Here is a 23,182-nt window from a genome sequence, read left to right as displayed (position 1 = left end):
GAACAAGTCAATATACTAAATAAGTATCTGCACTCTCACAACCACTGCTATAGTATTCAAAATCTGTAAGATGTGGGTCAACATGGGATTCCTTATCAGGTAACTGATAAGCAAAATGTGTCCACCTGAGTGTGGTGGTTCACAGCAGTAATGCCAGCATTTAGGAGGTAGAGGCAGAATGATCAGAAAGTTCATAGCTATCCTCAACTACTTAGCAAGTTGAGGGCAGCCTGGGCTACATGAGACCTTATTTCAAAAAGAAAAAAAAGTAAAAGGTCATATAATACATAATGAAATACTGTTCAGCCACATGTTATTACAACATGTAACTTGGAGGACATTGTGCAATGTGAGAGAGACAGACAAAGCAAAAGAAATGCTGCAAGGTCTTTAAGTGGAATCTAAATCAGCTCAATGATTATTACTAGAAGCTAAGGAGAAGGCACATGGGGAAAGGGGAAATGTTCAACAATGGATTTGATAGAGAATGCAAGGTAATGCCTACTGCATAAAATGATATGTACTATCACATACATATAGTACATGTGGGCCAGTGAGATGGCTCAGCTGGTAAAAGAGTTTGCCATGCAAGCTTAATAACTTCAGTTCAATCTCTAGACTCCATGGGGAAAGCCAGAAGTGGCAATGCATATCTGTAACCCCAGCACTCCTACAACATTATAGGACACAGATGGTGGAAAATTGCCCAGAAACACCCTGACTAGCCCACAGCCACCCAGCACAGCAAAAACAAGACTGCCAAAAGGCAATCCTCTGCCTACTCTGACTACACAAACACACACAAACACACACACACACACACACACACTCACACTCACACAGGGGTGGGGGAGAGAATCATAAAATAATGAACATCCACGCTCTACTAATAAATGAAGTGAGATTTACTAAGTAGCCAAAGTACCCTATAAGTAGCCTGGTTTTATCACACCATATTACAAGTACCAAAATGACATTATAATGTCATGTAACATATAACTCTGATATTAAGTTTCTTTTCTTAGTGCTATAACCAAATAGCTACATGGTTTGAAGACTCCAGGCCAGGGAAGTCAAAACACCTGAGCAGCTGGAGGCCATGGCTCCAGGGGCAAAAGGAAGCTACCTGCATTGGTCTGACAGGAAGCTGAGGGGAACTAGGGGAAGTCAAGCAGGTCACGCTATGATCCCTAAAATCTACCCCATTCCCAAGAACCCACATCCTCCATGTAGGCTCCACTTCCTAAAGGCTCCAAAGCCTCAAAACAGCATCACTAACTACAGACCAAATGTCTAGGCACATGCTATGGTGGACATTTCACACTCACAGCGTGACAACTACACAGACATGCATAATTACTAAATAACAATGTTAAGGGAAAAAAAAAAAACAGAACCAAAGACAAGGAAAATAATTTCAATATATTACTTGGTAGGTCAGCGATCACGCTGTCTTTGTAGTAAGACCTGGAAACTCAGCAGTTGGTTTGGAGAGTCTTCTGTGCACACTGGAGAAAGGGAGAGGTAAGGAGGCCACTGAAAACTGAAACCTCACTGATGACCACACATGGAAATGCTATCCAAAAATAACGATAGAGAAAAGCCAGAAGCACAAGCCATTAACAATGAAGTAAATACCTACTATGTGTCCGGGAGTATGAACAGGAAGAAGCCAGGACTCCAGGCTATGTCTTTAGCTCCTAAAGGGCTAACATGAAGTAACGGAGCAAAACTGACAAGCTGAAGCGGTCACATAGAGAAACTACAAGAGACACAATAAAGGCATGTGGGGAATAAATTTTTGTTTTGTTTTGCTTTTTGAAACAGGGTTTCTCTGTGTAGCCCTGGCTGTCCTGGAACTCACTCTGTAGACCAAGCTGGCCTCAAACTCAGATATCCACCTGTCTCTGCCTCCCAAATGCTGGGATTAAAGGCGTGAGCCACCAATGCCAGGCTGGGGAATAACTTCTTAAGGAAAAAGTGTACATTTAAAAGAGTCTAGGGCAGAAAGAAATCAGTAAAGAAACCACATGGAACTTCAAAAAAGTTTTTTTCCATTATTATATTCATGTGAATTATTATACATTTCCCTAAGAGTTACTGTAAACATCTTCAGAATATTGACTGGTTTGATTCTAAGAGCTCTACTTCAGTAAAGTGAACACTATAATAACACCAGTATTCAGAGCCACTTCTATTAACTTTCTAAGCATCTACATGTTTTTAAAAAATTGATTTATTATTATTATTATTATTACTATTATTATTGGAGTGGGGGTAGCACAATCTGTTGCTTGAGAGAACAGAGGACAACTTTCTGGAGCTGGCTCTCTCCGTCAACCCATGGATTCCAGCATTTTGAAGCTTGCAATGCAAGACACTTTCTTTACCTGCTGCACAATTCTGGTTCTATATGCTTTTTAAACACAGTATTGGTAATGCACTGTTTATACTGGCAGGTAGCTGAACAGGGATTAGTAGTCTTAGAGACCATTAATGATGTCCCTCCTCCCTCCTGGTAGGGCTTGGGCATTATATAGTAATGTCTCCTTCCTTAAGAATTAATCCAATAGTCCATGTATGGTAGCAAAGACCTTTAATGCCAGCACTCGGGAGGCAGAGACAGCTGCAAGGACAGCCCAGTCTACAAAGTGAGCAGGACTCACTCCAGGACATGGAGAGATACAGAGAAACCCTGTCTCAAAAAAACACCAAGAACAAAACAAAGAGAGAACGAGAGAAGGGGCAGGTGCGGTGGGGGTTAAGAGAAAAAGAAAAATTGTGATTGACCCTGTCAATCACCAGGCCAGGAGTCCACCACCATCCCACCTCCAAAAGAAAAATTGTGATTGACCCTGTCAATCACCAGGCCAGGAGTCTACCACCACCCCACCTCCAAAAGAGATGGTTCACCTGAAGACATGTCAAGGAGATAACATATATCAGGGACGGTGACTATCCTCTTAATGAAATGAACTTCAACTCCCCAAAGCCCATACGATGCCATTTTCACTGATAAGCTTGCCTATGTTTTGAGTTCTAAATCCAGAAAGCATAATTTTTCCTTCTCTTTCTTTCTACATCTTTTTCTAAACCCCCCCTCCCCCAAAAAAGGCCATCCTGACATTCTGGACTTCACTCTCCCCGCTCCTGCTATGCAACTTACAGAACATTCCATCTCTGCTTTCTTGGACCCTAACTCAAACACCACAACATTCCCTCTTGCTTTCTCTACCTCCCTCTTCTCCACTGCTGCAGCATTTGCAACATATCTGCCCTGTTATTTTCCCTCAAACACTAATAAGATGGTCCCACAAGCTTCCAAGAGCATTTTTAAGTTCTTATTAGCAAAACTAAGACTCCCAAGAGGGAACACAAATCACCCCAATAACAACTTTAGGATTTCCACTTAATCAAATATATTTTTCATACCATCAAATATTCTCTCAAAGTCCAAAGGCGTCATGCTCCACCACACATATACACAGCAGGCCATGATAGTCTGACTGCCAGGTAGTGGGGTCATGAAGTGATGACACCAAAGCTCATGCAGTCCGTATTAAAATGACTATTTTGATGTTTCAATAATAATCTTTTAATTTGAACAGTATTGAAAAGTAGTACTATTTAAGTGTCATTTGTTAACTCTGAGCTAACCATCTCAAAGGAAAATGTATCAAATACACATCAAAAGCTACACCTGTCTGGCTGTGGGCAGTGGGAACTCGCAAGTGTTCAGAGTGCCATTTTCCCACACCTGTGAATAAGGAACTGCTTCCCAAGACCCGCCTAGCTCTAATTTCCCAGTGTCCCATTGGCTATCACAGTGGAGTCTCCTCTGCACAGAGGAGACTCCACTCAATATGTCTATTACTTTGGTCACAACTTGTACTGTCCCCTCCGACAATTTTTCTCTTCCTTGGAGAAGAAAACAATGGAGGAGAAAACATTTTAGGAAGTGTTCACATTCTCTGTTAAACAATAAAAACAAAGAAAATGCACAGCGCTAACTAAAGGAGTGACAATAAAAGACTGAAGAGTTTAAGCACTCAGCAGTTATGTCTGATACAAAAGTCATCGTTCAGGGCTGGAGAGATGGCTCAGAGGTTAAGAGCACCAGCTGCTCTTCTGAAGGTACTGAGTTTAAATACCAGCAACCACTCCGTAATGAGATCTGACACCCTCTTCTGGTGCATCTGAAGACAGCTACAGTGTGCTTAGATATAATAATAAATAAACCTTTATTTAAAAGAAAGAAAGAAAGAAAGAAAGAAAGAAAGAAAGAAAGAAAGAAAGAAAGAAAGAAAGAAAGAACACAAGAAAGAAAGAGAGAGAGAAAGAAAAGAAAAAGAAAGTCATCACTCCCTCACAAGTCACAAAATGCTGACTTACTCTTCAGCATTTTCTCTAGTGTGCGCCTATGGGCACAGTGAGGTAGGAAACAACGCTCCTGCTCACACATTCTCACCTGAAAGGATTTGGGAAATCTTGCAATCCTTCCAAAATTAAGACCTGGGGACTGAATTCATTTGCTATAGAGGGTCCAGACAACATGCAGGTATCTCCGGGCTGCTTGGGGATGTCTTACAGAGGGTTAAGTGTTAACAAGCCAAAGTAGGTGGCAAGTAGACAGATGGCAGACAGATGTAGCTGGGTGGGAGGAGAAGAGAATGAGCACTGACTCACTTTCCTTCCCCCTTAGCACCCTGGAAGGAGGAGTCAATTACTGCTCCTAGCTGCTCCTTTTCTGCAAAAAAGGAGACAAAGCCTACCCGGTCCTGGTGCAAAAGAGAATGTAGTCCAAAGAACACAGTGTTTGAAGAGATAAACAAAGAACACTTCACAAGCCCAGACAGCTACTGTCCCTGGCATCATGGACTAAGGCTACTTTGAGTTTGGTGGCAACTGTACCAGAGGAAACTTTTTCTTTCTGATATAGGAAAATAGTTAAGAATTATCAAGGAATGCAAAGACTAGGTTGTTTCACTACTGGCTTGCCAAAAACATCAAATTAACTTGGTATTTGATGATAATACAAACTGTATGTTATTTAAGATTTATTTTTGTTTGTGTGTATGTATCTGTTTATCTGCCATGAGGTACCTAGAGGACACTGGATTCCGTGGAGTTGGAATTACAGACAGTAACAAGTAGATTATTTATTATTATTATTTGTTTTATTATCATCAAAAAGTACACAGAGAGATACACTTAACCACAAAGAGAAAAGAAATCCAAACTATTTCACAGAAGAGCAATATTGCAGTTTGATAAATTACCCTAAGCATAAATAATACAAAAAGCTGGAACCGTGAAAAGATTTAAAATGTGTTCAGGAAAAAAACAAAAAACAAGTATACTCGACTCTGAGTCCTTCCTTTCACCTTAATGTAACAAGAGCTTTTTATATATGGCACATGAATTCTTTGTTGCTGAACTGTCATGACAATATCAATAAAGTGTGATTAAATAAAAAATAATCATTATTGACATTTGAAGCTGCTCTCTTGACCTTTGAAATCAACTGCAAAGCTATGAACCATTTACTTCTCTGTTTGTACAAACCAAAAGAACACTTTAACATCTGTGAAAAGCAGATCAAAAAGAAATAATCACAAAGAGGAAAAAAATATAACTGGGACTGGAGAGAGGTCTTGGAGGTTACAGGCATTGGCTGCTTTTCCTGAGGACTATGTTCGGTTCTCAGCACTCACACGATGGCTCACAAGCATCTCTAACGACAGTTCTAGCATGTCTGACACGCTCTTCTGGCCTCTGCAGGCACACACCCACAGGCAAACACCCTTACATATGTACTAAATGTCTTAAGCACAACTGTCTAGCTTCCCATCTCTCCAGCTGAATCTACTACCTCACGGTCACACTAACAGAATCAACCAGCACCAGCATATTGGATTTCTCTTCAAATCATTGCAAAAATAAAAGCCACAAAAAGTGGTATTGGGAAATGAAATGATTTGTGATGCTGCTTATAATACAACAAAATACCTTTTGTTAAAAGTCATTCAAGGGGGTGGGGACTAGAGAGATGGCTCAGTGGTTAAGAGCACTGGCTGCTCTTCCAAAGGTCCTGAGTTCAATTCTCAGCAACTATAGGATAGCTCACAACCATAGGTAATGGGATCCTATGCCCTCTTCTGGCGCGTCTGAAGAGAGCAAGAGTGTACTCATATACATGAATAAATCTTTAAAAAAAAAAGAAGTCAGTCAAGGATGAGTGTAGTACCTTCTATGCTACAGGGAAAGCCTTTAATCTTCCTGGTGTGGGGAAAAGATAAAGTAATGCCCTAATACTATGGCTATTTTTACATTTTTATGTGTGGCTATACAGGGGACAAACAGGAAATGAGCTGTGAATCAGGTAAATGGGAAGAACCTAATACAAATGAGAAGCTGTTCTCTAAATCAAAAGGAGTCTGGCATAGTCGTACCCAAAAGCAAAGGGTAGAAAAGCTATAGAGACATGTTTCAAGGAGAGCCTGGAGCAAGGGCATGCTACCTCATTCTACCAGGGATTACACTAGTGGCTCTCATGCTATGGATTGTAACCCCTTTGGCAAACCTCTATCTCCGAAAGTATTTCCATTATGATTCATAACAGTAGCAAAATTATAATTATGAAATAGCAATGGAAATAACTTTATGGCTGGGGTCACCACAATAATGAGGAATTATATTAAAGGGTCACAGCATTAGGAAGGTTGAGAACCACTGGATTCGCCAAAGTGAAAATGCACTATCTCCTACATTAATGTCAACTAGTAGTTACTGTTTAGCCGACGGCACTGAAGATACTGCAGGTGGCAAAGGGCTTTGCTTACTGGATAGGGCAGCAGACTTGGTAAGCCTTCCAAATACCAAACTTCCACAATGCACCAAAACCCGTAAGGTTCCCCTCCAACCTCCCCTATCATTAAGTGTATGAACAACTGTTTCTGCTACTGGCATAGGTAAATTCCTGGCAAATTCTAGTCACACAAATCAGCCAAAGCACATCTCCAAGGACTGGAGCCCAGGCCCTCGGCTAGCTTCTTACTGAGGTGTTCAACCACAGCCCTCAAGTCGTGGCATGTTTAACAAGATACAGTTGCACCTGCTTGCCGTCAGGCAGATCAGCAGGAGTGTGAGGCCAGCCTGGGCCATGTGTCTCCTTTCTATCCTCCACACCTTGACTAAGTTCCACCTAATCCAGGATAGCTCCAACTCTACACAGCCAAGGATTGCCATAGGATCCTGATTCTCCTGACTCCACCTCTTAAGTGTGTGCTCCTACCTTTAACTTTGTAGCAATCTTCTTTGTTCTCCCAATGCTGAGATTACAGGGAGAAACCATCCCTGACTAAAACAGCATGTTTCAAGACAGCAACTTAAAAACTTGATATCCAACATCATTGCTGCAAACTAGTTGTCCTTTTTAGCAGCTGCTTGGTCCAGAATAGAAATGCATTATATGCCTACAGTTCATAAGGTAGGTTTTTCTCTAAGAACAATGAATATTCACAATTTCTTCCAGTACAAACATTTTCTTCCAAACTGGGAAGACTCCTTATGAGAAATACACGTGACTTCATTCTGCCAGAAAGATAATTTAAGCAGCTGTGTGGGTTTTTTTTTGTTGTTGTTGTTGTTGAGGTTTTTTTTTTTTTAATTAGGTATTTTCCTCGTTTACATTTTCAATGCTATCCCAAAAGTCCCCCATACCCACCCCCCCAACCCCCTACCCACCCACTCCCCCTTTTTGGCTCTGGCGTTCCCCTGTACTGGGGCATATAAAGTTTGCAAGTCCAATGGGCCTCTCTTTCCAGTGATGGCTGACTAGGCCATCTTTTGATACATATGCAGCTAGAGTCAAGAGCTCCGGGGTACTGGTTAGTTCATATTGTTGTTACACCTATAGGGTTACAGTTCCCTTTAGCTCCTTGGGTAATTTCTCTAGCTCCTCCATTGGGGGCCCTGTGATCCATCCAATAGCTGACTGTGAGCATCCACTTCTGTGTTTGCTAGGCCCCGGCATAGTCTCACAAGAGAGAGCTATATCTGGGTCCTTTCAGCAAAATCTTGCTAGTGTATGCAATGGTGTCAGCTTTTGGAAGCTGATTATGGGATGGATCCCTGCATATGGCAGTCTCTAGATGGTCCATCCTTTCGTCACAGCTCCAAACTTTGTCTCTGTAACTCCTTCCATGGGTGTTTTGTTCTTTTTATTGTTGTTGTTGTTCATTGTTGGGTGGGGTTTGCTACCTTTTTTTTTTTTTGTCTCCAACACACAGTATGGGACATCTGTTCTCACTCAACCTGTGGGTCGTAACCACTTTGGTATACCTCTATCTCCAAAAATATTTACATTATAATTTATGACAGTAGCAAAATTACAGTTATAAAGTAGCAAAGAAAATAATTATGATTATGTAACATGCCAAGAGAAACTGTATTAAAAGGTCGCAACAACAACAACAAAATTAAGCCAGGCAGTGGTGGTACATGCCTTTAATCCCGGCACTTGGGAGACAGAGGCAAGTGGATTTCTGAGTTTGAGGCCAGCCTGGTCTACAGAGTGAATTCCAGGACAGCCAGGGCTACACAGAGAAACCCTGTCTTGAAAAACCAAAACAACAACAAAAAAGAGGGGGAAAAAAAAGGTCCCAGCATTAGGAAGGTTGAGAACCACTGGTCTGAGAGATTTCAGAGTACAATAACTACTGTCCTGATTTACTAATCGGGCAAATAATCCCATGTATTTAGTAAATGTCTAGAGTAATTTCACAGGGAAGGTGGGTTCCACTATCACTTCAAATTTAGTATCTCTAAAATCAAAATGTCCTACCTCTTGCCCCTTGACTTTCAAAGCAACTATTTTTGGCAATTACTCCCACTAGCTTTAAGGAAAAGCTCCATAACTAACCATAACAATTTTTGCTAATTTATGACAAAAACAATCTTACAGTTCCCCCAATTTAAAGCATCCTACACCATCCACTTCCCTAAGGAATGAGATGTTTACAATATACATAGTAACTGGAGTTTTCTATTACTGCCTTAATGAACTATCAAGAACTTAATGGCTTAAACCCAACTTTATTATTTTGTAGTTGTGGAAGTCACAAGTCTGACACTGGACTCCCTAGAGTAAAATCAAGGCGTCACCAGGAAAACAAAACCAAAAGATTTAGGACCTCAATTCCAGGAACTGCCACTCAAACGGAAACTCCTTTTTCCTGAAACACACAAGGGAGATTATTTCCACTGCACTCTGTGTGAATGTTCCCTCCCGTGCAGCATGTGCACAGAAGTGCATACATGACTATATATGTACACACATATAATTAGTGCCAATTACTTTAAGGGCTTCTGAGATACAATAAAGACAATGATTACTACATATTGGCAACACATATCCCCAATAGAAAAAAGCAAGCTTCTTTGTCATTGTAAATAATGAAGCAGTTCAGTTACTGAACCATAGTGATTTCATGCCATTTTTTTAGAGCTAAGTCCATTTCAGAATCAGCTATTATACACAGATATCTATACAAATCATTGTAAAAACAAAAGGTCTTTTAATTTATCTGGTTCACAAAAGAACAAGTTCAAATCATTTTGTATAGGAAAGAAAACCAACCCCATTAAAATAACTTAGACGTATTTAAAAGTAACTCTTTTAAGATAGGTTTTACAATGCTTGTAAAACCAGAGACAACTGCATGCTTTTCTTGACACTAACATCCTACTGATTACCTTTGTGTTCCAAAATCTGACCATTTGTTTGAATATGAACATTAAGATTGTTAAACTGCCTCTAGAAGCTGGGGCTGTCGTCAGCTGGTGGAGTCCTTGGGTGAAGTCTCCAGTGTCATATAAACCATGCCTGCAATCTCAACACTCGCGAAGTGGACGCAGCAAACTAGGAAACTGAAAATCATGCTCAGCTTCACAGTACGTCAAGGCCAGCCTGAGACTCTTTCTAAAAACCACAAAGCACATACATACATACATACATGCAATCTAATCAACAAGAAACAATGATGAGCTGGATATGGTAATCTATACGCCTATAAACACAACACAGACCACAAACAGGAAAACTGTGAGTCTGAGTGTTAGGAGTGCAAGCCTAGACTATACAGTAAGGCTAAGGCTGTACACAAACACACACACACACACACACACACACACACACACACACAGACACATACATCACACAGAGAACACATACAGAAGCACACACACAGACGCATACATAGAAGAACACACACATGGAAGCACACACACTCATAGAAACAGAGAAGCATACATAGAAAACACACACACACATAGAAGCACACACAGAAGCATACATAGAACATGAACACACACACATAGAATATATTGATGAAAACTGCTGGGCTGGAGAGATGCAAGAGCACTGACAGCTCTTCTGAAGTGAAAATCCCAGCAACCATATAGTGGCTCACAACTATCCATAACGGGATCTGACGCCCTCTTCTGGTGTGTCTGAAGACAGCTACAATGTACTTACATATAACAATAAATAAATAAATAAATAAATAAATCTTTAAAAAGAAAAGAAAACTGCAAGTCATTGGGCTAAAGTAAACTGTCCTCCCAAATACCATACATAAACCAGTTTTTGAAGGTAAAGAATTTCTAAATATTTCCTTCTACTAAACTTATATCAAGATACAATGGTACCTACCTATTGGCAATGAACACAGAACATTGAATGATCCATTTACCTGTGCCTCCACAGCCAACAGCTAAAAGCACCAAGCAGCTGACCATGCATGTGCAGAAATTCTCCTGCTGTCATCTGAAGGCCTCAGCACAGCCTGGACTCCAAAAGCACCATTTCCTCTTATATAAAGCTCCACACCAAAGAAAAATTCAAGTGCTCAGTTTTCCCAGTTCTATCACCATAACTATTTGACTTGCAGGGGAACTAAGGTAACAAAGGTCCCTACAATTACCTGGCATGCTACCTGTGGACAGTCAGCAATATTGCTCCAATCCCCTGTGACTTCTTGATACTTTTAATACTTTTTCAAAGACTCCTAGCCAGCACACTATTTGGAAGCAAAAACAAACAAATGCCCTTTGATTTATTATGTTATTTTTAATGTCTAATAAGATATAAGTGACTATAAGAAAAGCAAAGAAGCCAGGCATGATCCCAGCATTTGAGAGACAGAGGCGGGTGATCTCTATGAGGTCAAAGCCAGCCTGGTCTACACAAGGAGTTCCAGTCAAGCCAGAACTTCAGTGAGACCCTGTATCAAAAGAAGAAAACAAAGAACAGAGGTTCAAAACACATAAGCACAAATGAACTCCATGTAAAGCAAACAAACAACAAAGAACTAAACCATAATGGCCAAATCTAGACACATATTCATGATACCCTGAATGAGGAACAAATGGCATAGGTAAAAACTTTTACAAAGTAGCTTTTATGGGCTGGGAAGATAGCTCAGTGTGATAGCTCAGTGTGATGGTTAGTATATTCTTGGACCAGGGAGTGGCACCTTTTGGAGGTGTGGCCTTGTTGGAATTGGTGTGACCTGGTTAAAGTAAGTGTATCACTGTGAATGTGGGCATAAGATCCTCACCCTAGTTGCCTGGAAGTCAGTCTTCCACTAGCAGCCTTTGGATGAAGACATAGAACTCTCAGATCCTCCTGCACCATGCCTGGCTGGATGCTGCCATGTTCCCACTTTGATGATAATGGACTGAACCTCTGAATCTGTAAGCCAGCCCCAATTAAATGTTGTTTTTTATAAGACTTGCCTTGGTAAAACCCTAACTACTACACTCAGTTAGAAAAAAAAAAAAAAAAAAAAAAAAAACCTTCCATAGCATGTATGAAGTCGTGAGTCCAGTCCCCAACACCACATAAACAACAAGTGGTAAAGCATACCTATAATGCAGCACCCGCAGAAACAGAGGGAAGAAGATCCCAAGTTCAAGCGCATCCTCTACTACACAGGGAGATTGAAGCCTGCTAGACCTAATACCTTGTCTCAAAAAAGAGTTTCAAAAGCTAAGTTTTTACATCTATCAGAAAAGTATTCAAACTCATATTTATAAAAAAAAAATAAAAACACCCCATAATCCTTATTGAAGAAATCAAACTATTATTATTATGAAAATAGGTATGAAGAAATATATAACTTGGGCTGGGTGGTAGTGATGCATGCCTATAATCCCAGTACTTGGGAGGCAAAGGCAGGTGAATTTCTGAGTTCAAGGATAGCCTGGTCTACAGAGCAAGTTATAAGACATCCAGGAGCTAGGACAACACAGAGAAATCTTGTCTCGCAAAACAAGTTTGGGAGACCTTAAATTACCTGGTATCACCTGACAGACCAGACAAAGAATCTAAGAGAAGCTGTTGTGATTTACATAATTACATTCTACATTTATAACACACTAAGTTGGAAGAAATCAAAGAAATTTCACTAGTTACCTTTGCCAGAGCATCACTGTAGCTATTTGTTTGGAATTTCCTTCACTGAGATAGGGTCTCATGCAGCCTAGGCTGTTCTCAAACTCATTTCATTGTGTGTGTCTGTATGTTACACACACACACACACACACACACACACACATATCATTATTGTTATTTGTATCATTATTTGTAAGTAAAATAATTATTTGTAAGTAAAATCCTGATACTGTTCTTCACTTCCTTGCTATTCAAGAAGACTCTGATGTTATGTATGTGTGGTATATGCATGTGTATGTGCATGTATATATGAAAATGTATGTGGAAGTGTGCGTGCACATGCATGAATAAAATGGCCAGAGGTAAATTTTAAGTGCCGTCTTCAATCCACCCTACTGAGACAGGTCTCTTATGGAACCTGGAGCTTACCAATTCATGTAAACTGGCTGGCCAACAAGCCCCCAGGATGCTCCCTTCAGTCTCCTCCCAGTGCTAAATTAGTAGGGAAGCTATTACTGTCACTGGGTTTTCACTCAGGTTCTGGGAATCTAAATTCACCTCATGCTAGTGTGGCAAGCACTTTGCCAACTGAGTCATCCCTTGAGCCTTTCTCATACTCTTCAGGTGCACAAATACATTGTTCTTGTTTACATATCAAAGCTCGTGCAATGGTTCTGCCAACCCATGAGCAGGGAAAGGCCCACTGAAGAGGAAAGTTCTTTAGCTTTGCTTCTTTCAGTACTTTAAGTCTCCCACTTGAAAATACAGTAACTTTATAATTAAAGCATCGACTGTCACATAAAAGACCACGTGGCCTTGGAGGGCAAGGCGTTTTCTTCATGATACTAATGATACTATTGGGGAGTCTGCTCCCTAAACAGGTTTTGTGTTCAATATACTACAACAGGCTACAACTGTCAGTTTTTCATCAAGATATCAGAGGCAAACTCTGTCAGAACAAAAAGTTATTCCCTACACCTCTTGGAAAGTTAAAGCTATGCCACAACACGGTCTCTGTTTTCAAACCAGCCATCCTGCTTGTACTACATGGTGGTGGGTGGCAAAGAAGGAAACCAGTGTTAGAAAACATGTACAACCCAAATAGGAAATGGGAGAGCCCAGGTGAGCAGGCTCTAATTATCTCTTGCTAGAGCTACCTCTACTGAGAATTACCCAGGCATCACCTGAGCACCACTTTAATGCCTTTCAAGAGCTCCCAGCCACCAGGCACTTCTTAAATTCCTATCACCTCTATCAGTGTCACAGTGGGGACCAACCTACAGCAAGCGCTTGTGGCAAGTTTCTAGTGTTAACAATGTCTAAACACTGAACTACTAAACATGTTCATAGTGGAAAAACTTGTATGGATGGAAAGCCCTTACAGCACACTCTCAATTGTTATAGCTTCTAGCCACGTGATCTCACCCTCCTCACTCATCACCCATGAACCATCATCAGATCAGAAAAGATCAGATCAGAAAAACATCCACTATGGTTCAAAACCACAATACCAGAGAGCATGGGGCTTCGTATGTTGACTACTTTGAATGTAGAAAACTTACTGAAGAGCCTCAGGAGCAAGCAGGCCCTCTGACTATCTTACCTTACCCTTTCTTATCCTGCTCCATTTCCCTCCAAAATAGGCTAGAGAAATGAGTATTCCTCCTCCCTAAAGAAGGTCACAGAAATTATAGTTCTCACCCCCAAAAGTGAGCCATAAAATCTAGACATTTTATCTTAACCTTCCCATATCCTCTTGTATCAAGAGTGGGTCATGAAAAGATTCCGACCTAACTTTTCTGAGAGATCAATTTCCCCTCATCCAAGCATACTGACCTATACCAAGTGAAAGGCACAGAGACACCAAGGAAAATCTTTACAGACAAATTTTCCTTCCTCTCAGGCACTGAGCCAGATCACACCTTTTGTCTAATTACATTCCCATATGGCTATCCAGATTACCCATTCTTCAAACCCAAATATTAAAGTCGTTTTCTGGTCTCTGAATCTTCACGCCTCCAGTGTCATACAGTCCACTGAGTAAAAAGCAAAAAGTGTGCCATGCTTTTTTCCTGTCCACCTGTCTCACTGCCTATAAACAAAGGTCTATTTGTTTCCCTCCTTGATATAGTCTCACTATGTAGCCCTAACTGTCCTGAAACTCCATATGTAGACCAGACTGACCTTGAACTCAGAGATCTACCTGCCTCTGTCTCCCAGGTGCTGAGATTAAAGGTGGGGGCACCCTCTATTTCAGCTTTTAAACTTGATTTTCCCTGAGACTAGAGACATGGCTCACCAGTTAAAAGCACTAGCTACTCTTCCAGACAATTCCCTGCAATCAAATAGTGTCTCACAACCATGTATAATGGGATCTGATGCCCTCTTCTAGCCTGCAGGCATTCATATGGACAGAACCTTCGCATACATTAAGTAAATAAATATTTTTTAAAACAAGAATCTGATTTTCCCCTCACCGAAAGTTCAACTACTAGGAGTTTTGTTTATTTGTTCATTTGTTTGGGCTTTTTTGTTTTCTTTTGATTTTTCTTTTGATTTTTCCGGTGGTGACAGTGAGTCTAGGGACTGAACTCAGAACCTGATGTAGCATCCAATCTGTGTGAGCATCCAGATGATTAGATGATTACAACTTCCAAATATAACAAAACAAAAACAAAAGAACACACGTGATTTTGCTAAATCTTTTCAATCTCTGCATACACAGAAGAAACTGTGAAGTGGTTCATGAGAGTTCTGCAGTTCATTAGGAAGCTGGGTCAACTTGACAGCATGGAAAATTCACATACCAAAACACTGATTTTTTTACAAACTCAGTATACCAAGGAACCAAGCACTCAAGTAAATTAGTTTTCAGATGAGCAATCTACCATTTCCTAATAATCTGAAAAGAATCCACATTATCTATTGTGGAAAGCTTTTGCAGCTCCTTGCCAGGAATTCAACATTGGGCCAGGACTCAGAAGTAAGCTCAGGCAGTAATCTAGAACAAATACCATAGGCTTCAGGCAAGAATATGACTTTGGGCTAGGACAGGGAAGTAGGCTCAGAGATCTTGGTCATCCTGATAAGCACTTAGAAACAGTGATCATGGGACTTTATTGCACTGCTAGTTCCTTGACTATTTGTGTTTATTGCCTTGCTTGTTCCTTATTACTTGCAGGTAATTAATATGATATAAAAGCAGATTGGGAAAAATAAATTCACCTCAGCCTCAGAACTGGCTGGGGTCATGCTACAGTGTTGTCTCATTGTCATTTTCTTTTTCTTTAATCCTCCCTCATGCCCTGGAGAACCTGTTGATTGGCTGGCTTGGTCAATCGACATAACTAGAACAAGAAAATAGAATTGTTAGACACACAGAACTCTATCTAGTAAGCTCGTGGTGTGTATTTATGTGTCAAGAAAGAAAAGGAATACAGAACAAACAGAATTTTGAAACAAAAATGTGGCAATGAAAATGAAATGCTTCTTACATGTCAAGGCAGTGGAGTTTCCCAGTCACTCGCCAATTCCAAATTAATAACTTAAGAATTGGCTTCTCCTTCCAAGAACTTCACAGTTAGTTACAATGGCTGGAAGTTTGGGAGTAAACAGGATCATCCTAGAGGTATGTAAACAGGCACAAGCTACCAAAACACTAACCAAGAAAGGGGAGCCTGACCAGTCTTTCATACAGGACTTATTTTTAAAAATAAAGATGGAAAAAAAAGCAAAAAGATCCCAAGAAATGGACAATGCATGAGAAGAAAAAAGTATGGTAAAACTGAAGGTTTTGGGGGCCCAACGCTAAAGTCTGTTAAAACACAAAGTCAGTTTTTTAAAAAGCACTGGGTTGATTTAATACAGACAACGCAGAGGAACTAGGCAGATGCCTGCAGCATCAATTCTAGCCCCTCCACATACTAGGCCCTCCCTGGTTTCTTTACAAGTGAACTAGGGTAATAGCACCTGCTATATATCACAAGGACCAACGAGAACAAAGTGCTAGTTGTGGGCATGTGGCGGGCATACATATTGTGTGTGTGTGTGTGTGTGTGTGTGTGTGTGTGTGTGTGTGTGTTTGTGTGTGTTTAGGGTCTTTATTTGTCACAAATCAAAGACCACATTCAGGACGTTTTTAGAACAATTAGTCTCAGAAACAGAATGAAAAGCAAAACCGAGAAATCAGAAGTATCTTAAGGTATACACATCTGCTAGAAGAACAAGAAAAAAAGGCACAGTGTGATGGTTTGTATATTCTTGGACCAGGGAGTACGGCCTTGTTGGAATAGGTGTAACCTGTTGGAATAGGTGTTTCACTGTGAGTGTGGGCTTAAGACCCACACCCTAGGTGCCTGGAAGTCAGTCTTCCACTAGCAGCCTTTGGATGAAGACGTAGAACTCTCAGCTCTGCCTGTGCCATGCCTGCCGGGATACTGCCATGCTCTCACCTTGATGATAATGGACTGAACCTCTGAACCTGTAAGCCAGCCCCAATTAAATGTTGTTTTTTATAAGACTTGCCTTGGTCATGGTGTCTGTTCACAGCAGTAAAACCCTAACTAAGGCAAAAGTGGTACCGGGGACTGGGGTATTGCTATGATAGGCCGCCGGACCATGCTTTTATTTGAAAGAAAGTGGATTTGGGGACTTTGGATTTGGAACACAGTGGAATGCTTTAAATGGAGCTTAATGGGTCATCCTAGTAGGAATATGGAAGATTTTGTTGCTGGGAGTGATTTGAACTATATTAACCTGGCTCAAGAGATTTCAAAGGAGAAGAATTTCAGATTGTGGCATAAAGACTGTTTTTGTGGTATTTTGGTGAAGAATGTGGCTACTTTTTGCCCTTGTCTGAAAAGTCTGCTTGAGGCTAAAGTGAAGAGACTCAGAATAATTGCATTGACAAAGGAAGTTTCAAAGAAGCCCAGCAGAGACTTTGTTCTCTTTAAGTCTTATGAAGAGAAGTTTGAACAAGCATAGCAAGCCAGTAAGGAACATCCCTCCGTGACCTGTGCATCAGCTCCTGCTTTCTGACCTGTCTGAGTTCCAGTCCGGACTTCCTTTGGTGATAAACAGCAACATGGAAGTGTAAGCTGAATAAACCCTTTCCTTCCCAACTTGCTTCTTGGTTATGATATTTGTGCAGGAATAGGAACCCTGACTAAAACACACAGTGACAAAAAATACTAGTGAGAATAACAGACAGTAAAAACAAAAATTGGGGTGACCTTTTGATTTGGGGCCTACATGACTAAGAAAATATTCTTTATTAAAATAAAGAAATAAGAAAGAGTTATTCAGTTCACAATGTAACAAATTCAAAGTAACAGAGTGGTACCCAATAAGAACTTATCAGAGAGAATAACACAGGCAGGGAATCTCAAGGTTAAAGAAAATGAGCTAGTGATGCAAAATCAGGACACAGGAGACAGGGGACAAGCAGATGAAATCACAGGCACAGCTAGAAAAGGAAGCTGAGAACCAAAACCAAGGATACCCAAGGCAGAAGGACCATTGCTGGGTGATGGCTCAGAGCAGGCAGAGACTACAGTCACAGAAGGACTATTGCTGGGTGATGGCTCAGAGCAGGTAGTCACAGTCCTTCACAGCGCTTCACGTGTGACAGCTCTTCAACTGCAGTGAAATGAACTACACACTGAACAGAAGTGGGATTGTTGTACAAAGTTATTAATTATTCTAATTCTATTCCCACCAGGACAGAATAAAGGATACTTAATTAATAATTAGATATTATTCCAATATCTCAAAACTAAGAATTGTAACTCCATCTCCTTCTGCATCCATACATCTGATTCTAAGCAATCTTTTAAAAACTACTTTCTTTCTCCCTTTGCTTACTGACAGTCAATTCTCAATTTTCAGCCCCCTCTTCACTACTTTGGCTTCTTCCTGCAATCCCAACTTTGGAAGAACAACTCTGATGAAATCTAAAATGGCTGTTCTTAAAATTCCAAATGGAATGTTAGTACTCTCACATTTTGGTATGTAATAAACGTTGTGTTTTTTACACTGACCAAAGATAAACAAAGCCAAACAAAGCCCAAAAAAGGGAGAAATTAATAATGGTGGTGGTGGTGGTGATGATGATGATGATTTAAGCTGCAGATATAATTCCTTGTGCCTTTTATTTATAAAAAGAAAAAGGAAGAAACACAAGACCCCCAAACACTTGATTTGTCTCTAGCTACTCACATTAACAAGTCCCCAAAAGACTTTTCATGATAAACTAAAAAGCAAGCTTTCCCATCAGGCAAAGGACTGTTTTTAGCAGGAATCACGGAGAGCCTCAGACATGCCAGGAGCTCCAACTCCAGCCATTGCTTTTAATTTCTGAACACACTTAGCACATTCCCAACTCTTCCCACTTCTATAACTGAAAGTTAGTCTGTTGAAAATATTTTTCTGGGCTGAAATATTTTCGTGTGCACCAATATGAGACATCCAATACAGAGTAAGAGATAATGAATGGCAGATACTTAACACCTACCTTGTTATCCTGAGCAAACAAGAACTGCTCAAATCTTTAACTATACATGGGTTTCTCCTCAAATGCATAATTTGATCACACTTTATTTGAACTCACTACTGGTCATAGTTCCTTAAACTACAGTTAGTCACACCTGCCAGAAAATGAAAGTATTATATACTATAAGGCACAAACCCCAGTAACACATTTTTAATTCCCATGCAATAAGCAAAGTTTAATTTTGTCTACTTTGTATTCTTTTCAATTTACAGTGTTTCAGCTATTTTAATATGAAACCACCAGAAACCTCATCGAAAACGACACCAGGATAGTTTCCTACACTTATTTTCGATATTTTTGATAAGGCAGTTTCCATTCAGGAGGACAAGGCAGGGCCATAAATGCAGTTCAGGTACTCAGCCCACCCAGAAAAGCAGAGCAGGCGCTTAGTCAGGCACTCCAGGCCTGAGCTGACTGACCACAGAAGCAGGAAGACACTACTTAGGCTTTTATTTAAAAACAAAAAAGTACCAGCATATTGTTGACAAAAACAACGAAAATACCATAGATCTCTTCAAGTCTTTTAAGTTCGATTCCTAAATAAATGTGCACAATTGTGTCTATGATTTTAAGGACAGGCCTGTTTGGAATAAGACGGTTGCCTATGATTACTTTAGTAGACTGTTTCCCTTGGAAGCTAGCAAGATTAGCACAATAATGCGTGCAGAACCACTTTTCTTCCACTTTCAGACTTCTCCCTAGGGTTCACCTTGCAAAATATTTAATCCGTGGTGGGTTTTTTTTTTTTCTTATTTGAGTACAAAATTTCTAAATGGTGACTTTCTACGAGTTTCATCAAAAGTAGCCTCCTAGAGTTTAAAGAATTAAATGCTGCTATCTAACCATATGGTATTTAAACTTTATGACATAAAGAAAAAGTAAACTTTGTGTAATCTTTAGGCAGTCATTCCCTCTCATGTAAACTCTGAGGTCTAAGCAAAGACTAGCAACCTGTTTCATATGAAAGTATCGCATGTGGCCTTAGATACTGTGAAAGTCAATATATTAAGTTGCAAAATACTGGCACGTAGGCCAGGCACAACAGCTCCTGTTTGATCCTAGCACTCGGGAGGTGGAGGCAGAAGCTAAGAGTTCAAGGTCAGCTTCCACAGCACAGGGGGCTCTATCTCAGCTTGAGCTATAGAACTGCGTCGCAAATCACAAAACATACAATAAGCTTTTAACTGACTCGCTACTGAAAGTGTGAAGCCCATGCTAAACAGTAACATTTAACAATAAAGTATGTTTTTAAAAAAAAGAGTGGAGAGTTCCGTATACTACTGGCCCAAAAATCTATATTCTATATAGGACTTTAATTTTCGTCTATAAACACACTCCTCACTTGCACCGACAAAATCCTGAAAGGCTGGATGCATACATACACTTGGGATCGGGTTACTCTGAGTAGTGGGAGCGTAAATATTGGGGTTGAGGTCCAGGACAGAAAGAGGGCAGGAGTCTTGTGTCTTCATTGTTTGGCAGCTTTTTTTTTTTTTCTTACAGAGCACGCAGTACTTTAGCTCCATTTCTAAGAGCATTCCTCCTCCTCCTTCTGTACCCAAATTCTTCAGATTTGTAAACGCACAGCTGTGGTTTCACGATTTTAAAAGAACACGCATAAAAGCAATAAGCTGTAAAACACCTTGGCTCTGCAAAACAGCTCGCCCTGTCTCTCTCCATCCGTTCTCCCGGCTGGTGTCTAAAATGCCAAAGCAGCGGACGCGGACCGCACTTACCGAAGGCGCAGAAGACGCTCACACAGCGGCAGCGCCCGCTCAGTCCCTGAAGCCCCGTCCCAGCCCCCGCGTCACGAGCCTGCGTAGGCGGGAGCCCTCCAGGCCAAAGCAGCGGCGGACCGGCGGCGGGCGGAGCGCCGCAGAGACAGCCGACTGGCCCGGCACAGCGTCCGCCAGCGCCGACGCGGGAGGGCGGAGCCCGACCCGCAACCCGGGACCCGGGCAGCTGGACTGCCCTAGTCGCCACCGCCTCCTGGGAGCTGCGCGTGCGCGGGGCGCCCTCCGAAGAAAGATGCCAATCAACGGGGCCTGGGAACACCCCCACCCTCAGCTGGGTTGGACTCCGCCCTCTCGCTGAACGCCCTGCCCCTTAACCAAACAACGCGAGGCTTGCCCAAGCGGCTGGCAGCTCCCGCGGATGCCGCGAGAGCTGGGGCTCCTCCTATTCTGTCGCTGTTTTGTTTGTGTGCTGCGTAGCTCGGGAGCGCAGGGTCTGGTGACTCAGTCCGTCCCCAGCTCCGCCTCCGGTCGGCGTTTTGCCGACTGGATCTACGAGGCCACTTCATCTCCAGCCTCTCCGCGGGTCTCTGTATCGGGTGATGGGGAGGATGCCTGCAGACCCGGCGCGCACCCAATGACTGGCGGCGGTGCATGCGTCGCCCCCTGTGCAGGCGCAGCTGACGCCTTCTTGGTCCACGCCGAAGCCCCTGCCTGTGTCGGTGTCGGGAAGGAGTGCTTGTTGAGAAGTGGCGAGGGTCAGAAGCAAGGGGGAGCATCTACATCTGTAGTCCTCCGCAGTAAACATGTCGATTCCTACTTTGGGACTGTATTTTTTGTTTGTTTGTTTGTTTCCAGCACATAAAAAGACACTGCTTTCCCAATGCTGTAATTTGTAACCAAATGCACGTTCCAGATGTGGTGGCACTGGCTTGTAACCCCAGCACTTGGGATGCTCAAAGTCTGCCTGTACTACATACATATATCAAGTCCCTATCAGGAAAACAAAAGGTCTTGAGGCCTAGGTTGCTGTCACCTACAGTAACCTTGTGTAAAGTGTTTAAGAACAGAGTAGTAAAATGAGAGCTTCCAATCACTTGAAAACTGGAACAAAGTTAACTTATGCGATGGTCTGACTTTCAGCTCACCTTTATGTCTCAAGTACGAAGTTAGATTTGGTGGCCTTTTAGCCCTTAGACTGAGGCTGTGGGCCGGATTCCTTAGTCCTATCTTTGTGTCTCTCCTAGAACCAAAGCACCCCTGGACAGGATGGGATCACATAACAGTCTTTGGGGGTTCGGTTTCTGATACTCTAGGCAGAAATTTTAGCAGGTGAAAATATTTTATCGAGTGGATGTAACGGCTCAGGGTGGTAATCCCAAAAGCTCCGCAGGTGACAGCAGAGATCAGTAGTCCAAAGTTATCTGCAGATACTTCATTTGAGGTCAGCCTGGGTTATATGAGACTGTCTCAAAAAAAAAAAAAAAATATATATATATATATATACATCTTACCATAAACATAATAAATCACATGATAAATTAGGAAGGTTTGGGAGTTTTAACAGAATCTCCAGGCTGTCCTCAAATGTGAAATCCTCCGAGCCTCAGCCTTCTGAGAAATCACAGATGAGTTCCACTTCACCTGTTTTAAAATAACAGTGAGACACTAGAAAACATTTTGGTTTTCTTTTTCTTTCATTTCAGTCCCTATGGGAATTTTTTTTGTTTGTTTTGTTTTGGTTTGATTTTTTAAGACAGGGTTTCTCTGTATAGCCCTGGCTGTCTTGGAACTCACTTTGTAGACCAGGCTGGCCTCGAATTCAGAAATCTGCTTGCCTCTGCCTCCCAAGTGCTAGGATTAAAGGCGTGCACCACCACCGCCCGGCTGGGACTTTTTTTATGTAGGCCTTTTTTTCTATTGAATAAGAGCTAAACACAGCTTTATTTTTCTTCTCTTCACCTTCAAGGGCTGAGATTAGAGGTGTGCAAAAATGATGATGTTTAATAAGAGGGATGCTAAGTACTGTGTTTATAAAACAGGACCAGGGGTTTCTCTTCTACAGCAGCTAAACTGGAAAGAATCATGTAATAACTTCTGTGTATACACCTGGTACCTGCCACCTACCCATGTTTCTAATTATGCCCCACGTCTTGCCTTTGCACCTGTCATTTCTTATATATCCTCCCACAACTTCATAATCTGGGAAGGCTGGATACTGAGTACCAAACTGCTTCCAAATTTTAATGCTGTGCTACACCGATGATACTTGTCTTTGTTATATTGGTCAATTTTTAAGTTGTTTCATCATCCAGATTTATGTAAAGATTTTAGACTTTATATAGCCTGCAGGCAATTTGTTCTTGGCATTCTCCATCCACTGTTGGAGTAAGCCTGGTCCTGGGAACACTAGCAACACTTTTATTCTTCATACCAAGTGAC

General features: G+C 41.4%; 1 protein-coding gene across 4 annotated transcripts in view; it reads right to left on the bottom strand.

Annotated features, from left to right (window-relative positions):
* Pcmtd1 (protein-L-isoaspartate (D-aspartate) O-methyltransferase domain containing 1) overlaps positions 1 to 22,883 on the bottom strand; it is an 86,552-nt gene extending 63,669 nt beyond the window's left edge. For 3 of the 4 annotated variants that reach the window (XR_373188.3, XM_006495535.3, XM_006495536.4), the window contains exon 1: positions 20,744 to 22,883. The gene's annotated coding sequence lies outside the window, so the exon portion shown is untranslated. The remainder of the gene's footprint in view (positions 1 to 20,743) is intronic. The other variant, NM_183028.3, reaches the window with a different exon arrangement.
* Between the last annotated feature and the right edge of the window lie 299 nt (positions 22,884 to 23,182).

The sequence above is a fragment of the Mus musculus genome, chromosome 1 (genome assembly GCF_000001635.26).
Source record: "Mus musculus strain C57BL/6J chromosome 1, GRCm38.p6 C57BL/6J".
Classification (NCBI taxonomy): domain Eukaryota; kingdom Metazoa; phylum Chordata; class Mammalia; order Rodentia; family Muridae; genus Mus; species Mus musculus.
This window is presented reverse-complemented; position numbering and strand designations above follow the sequence as displayed.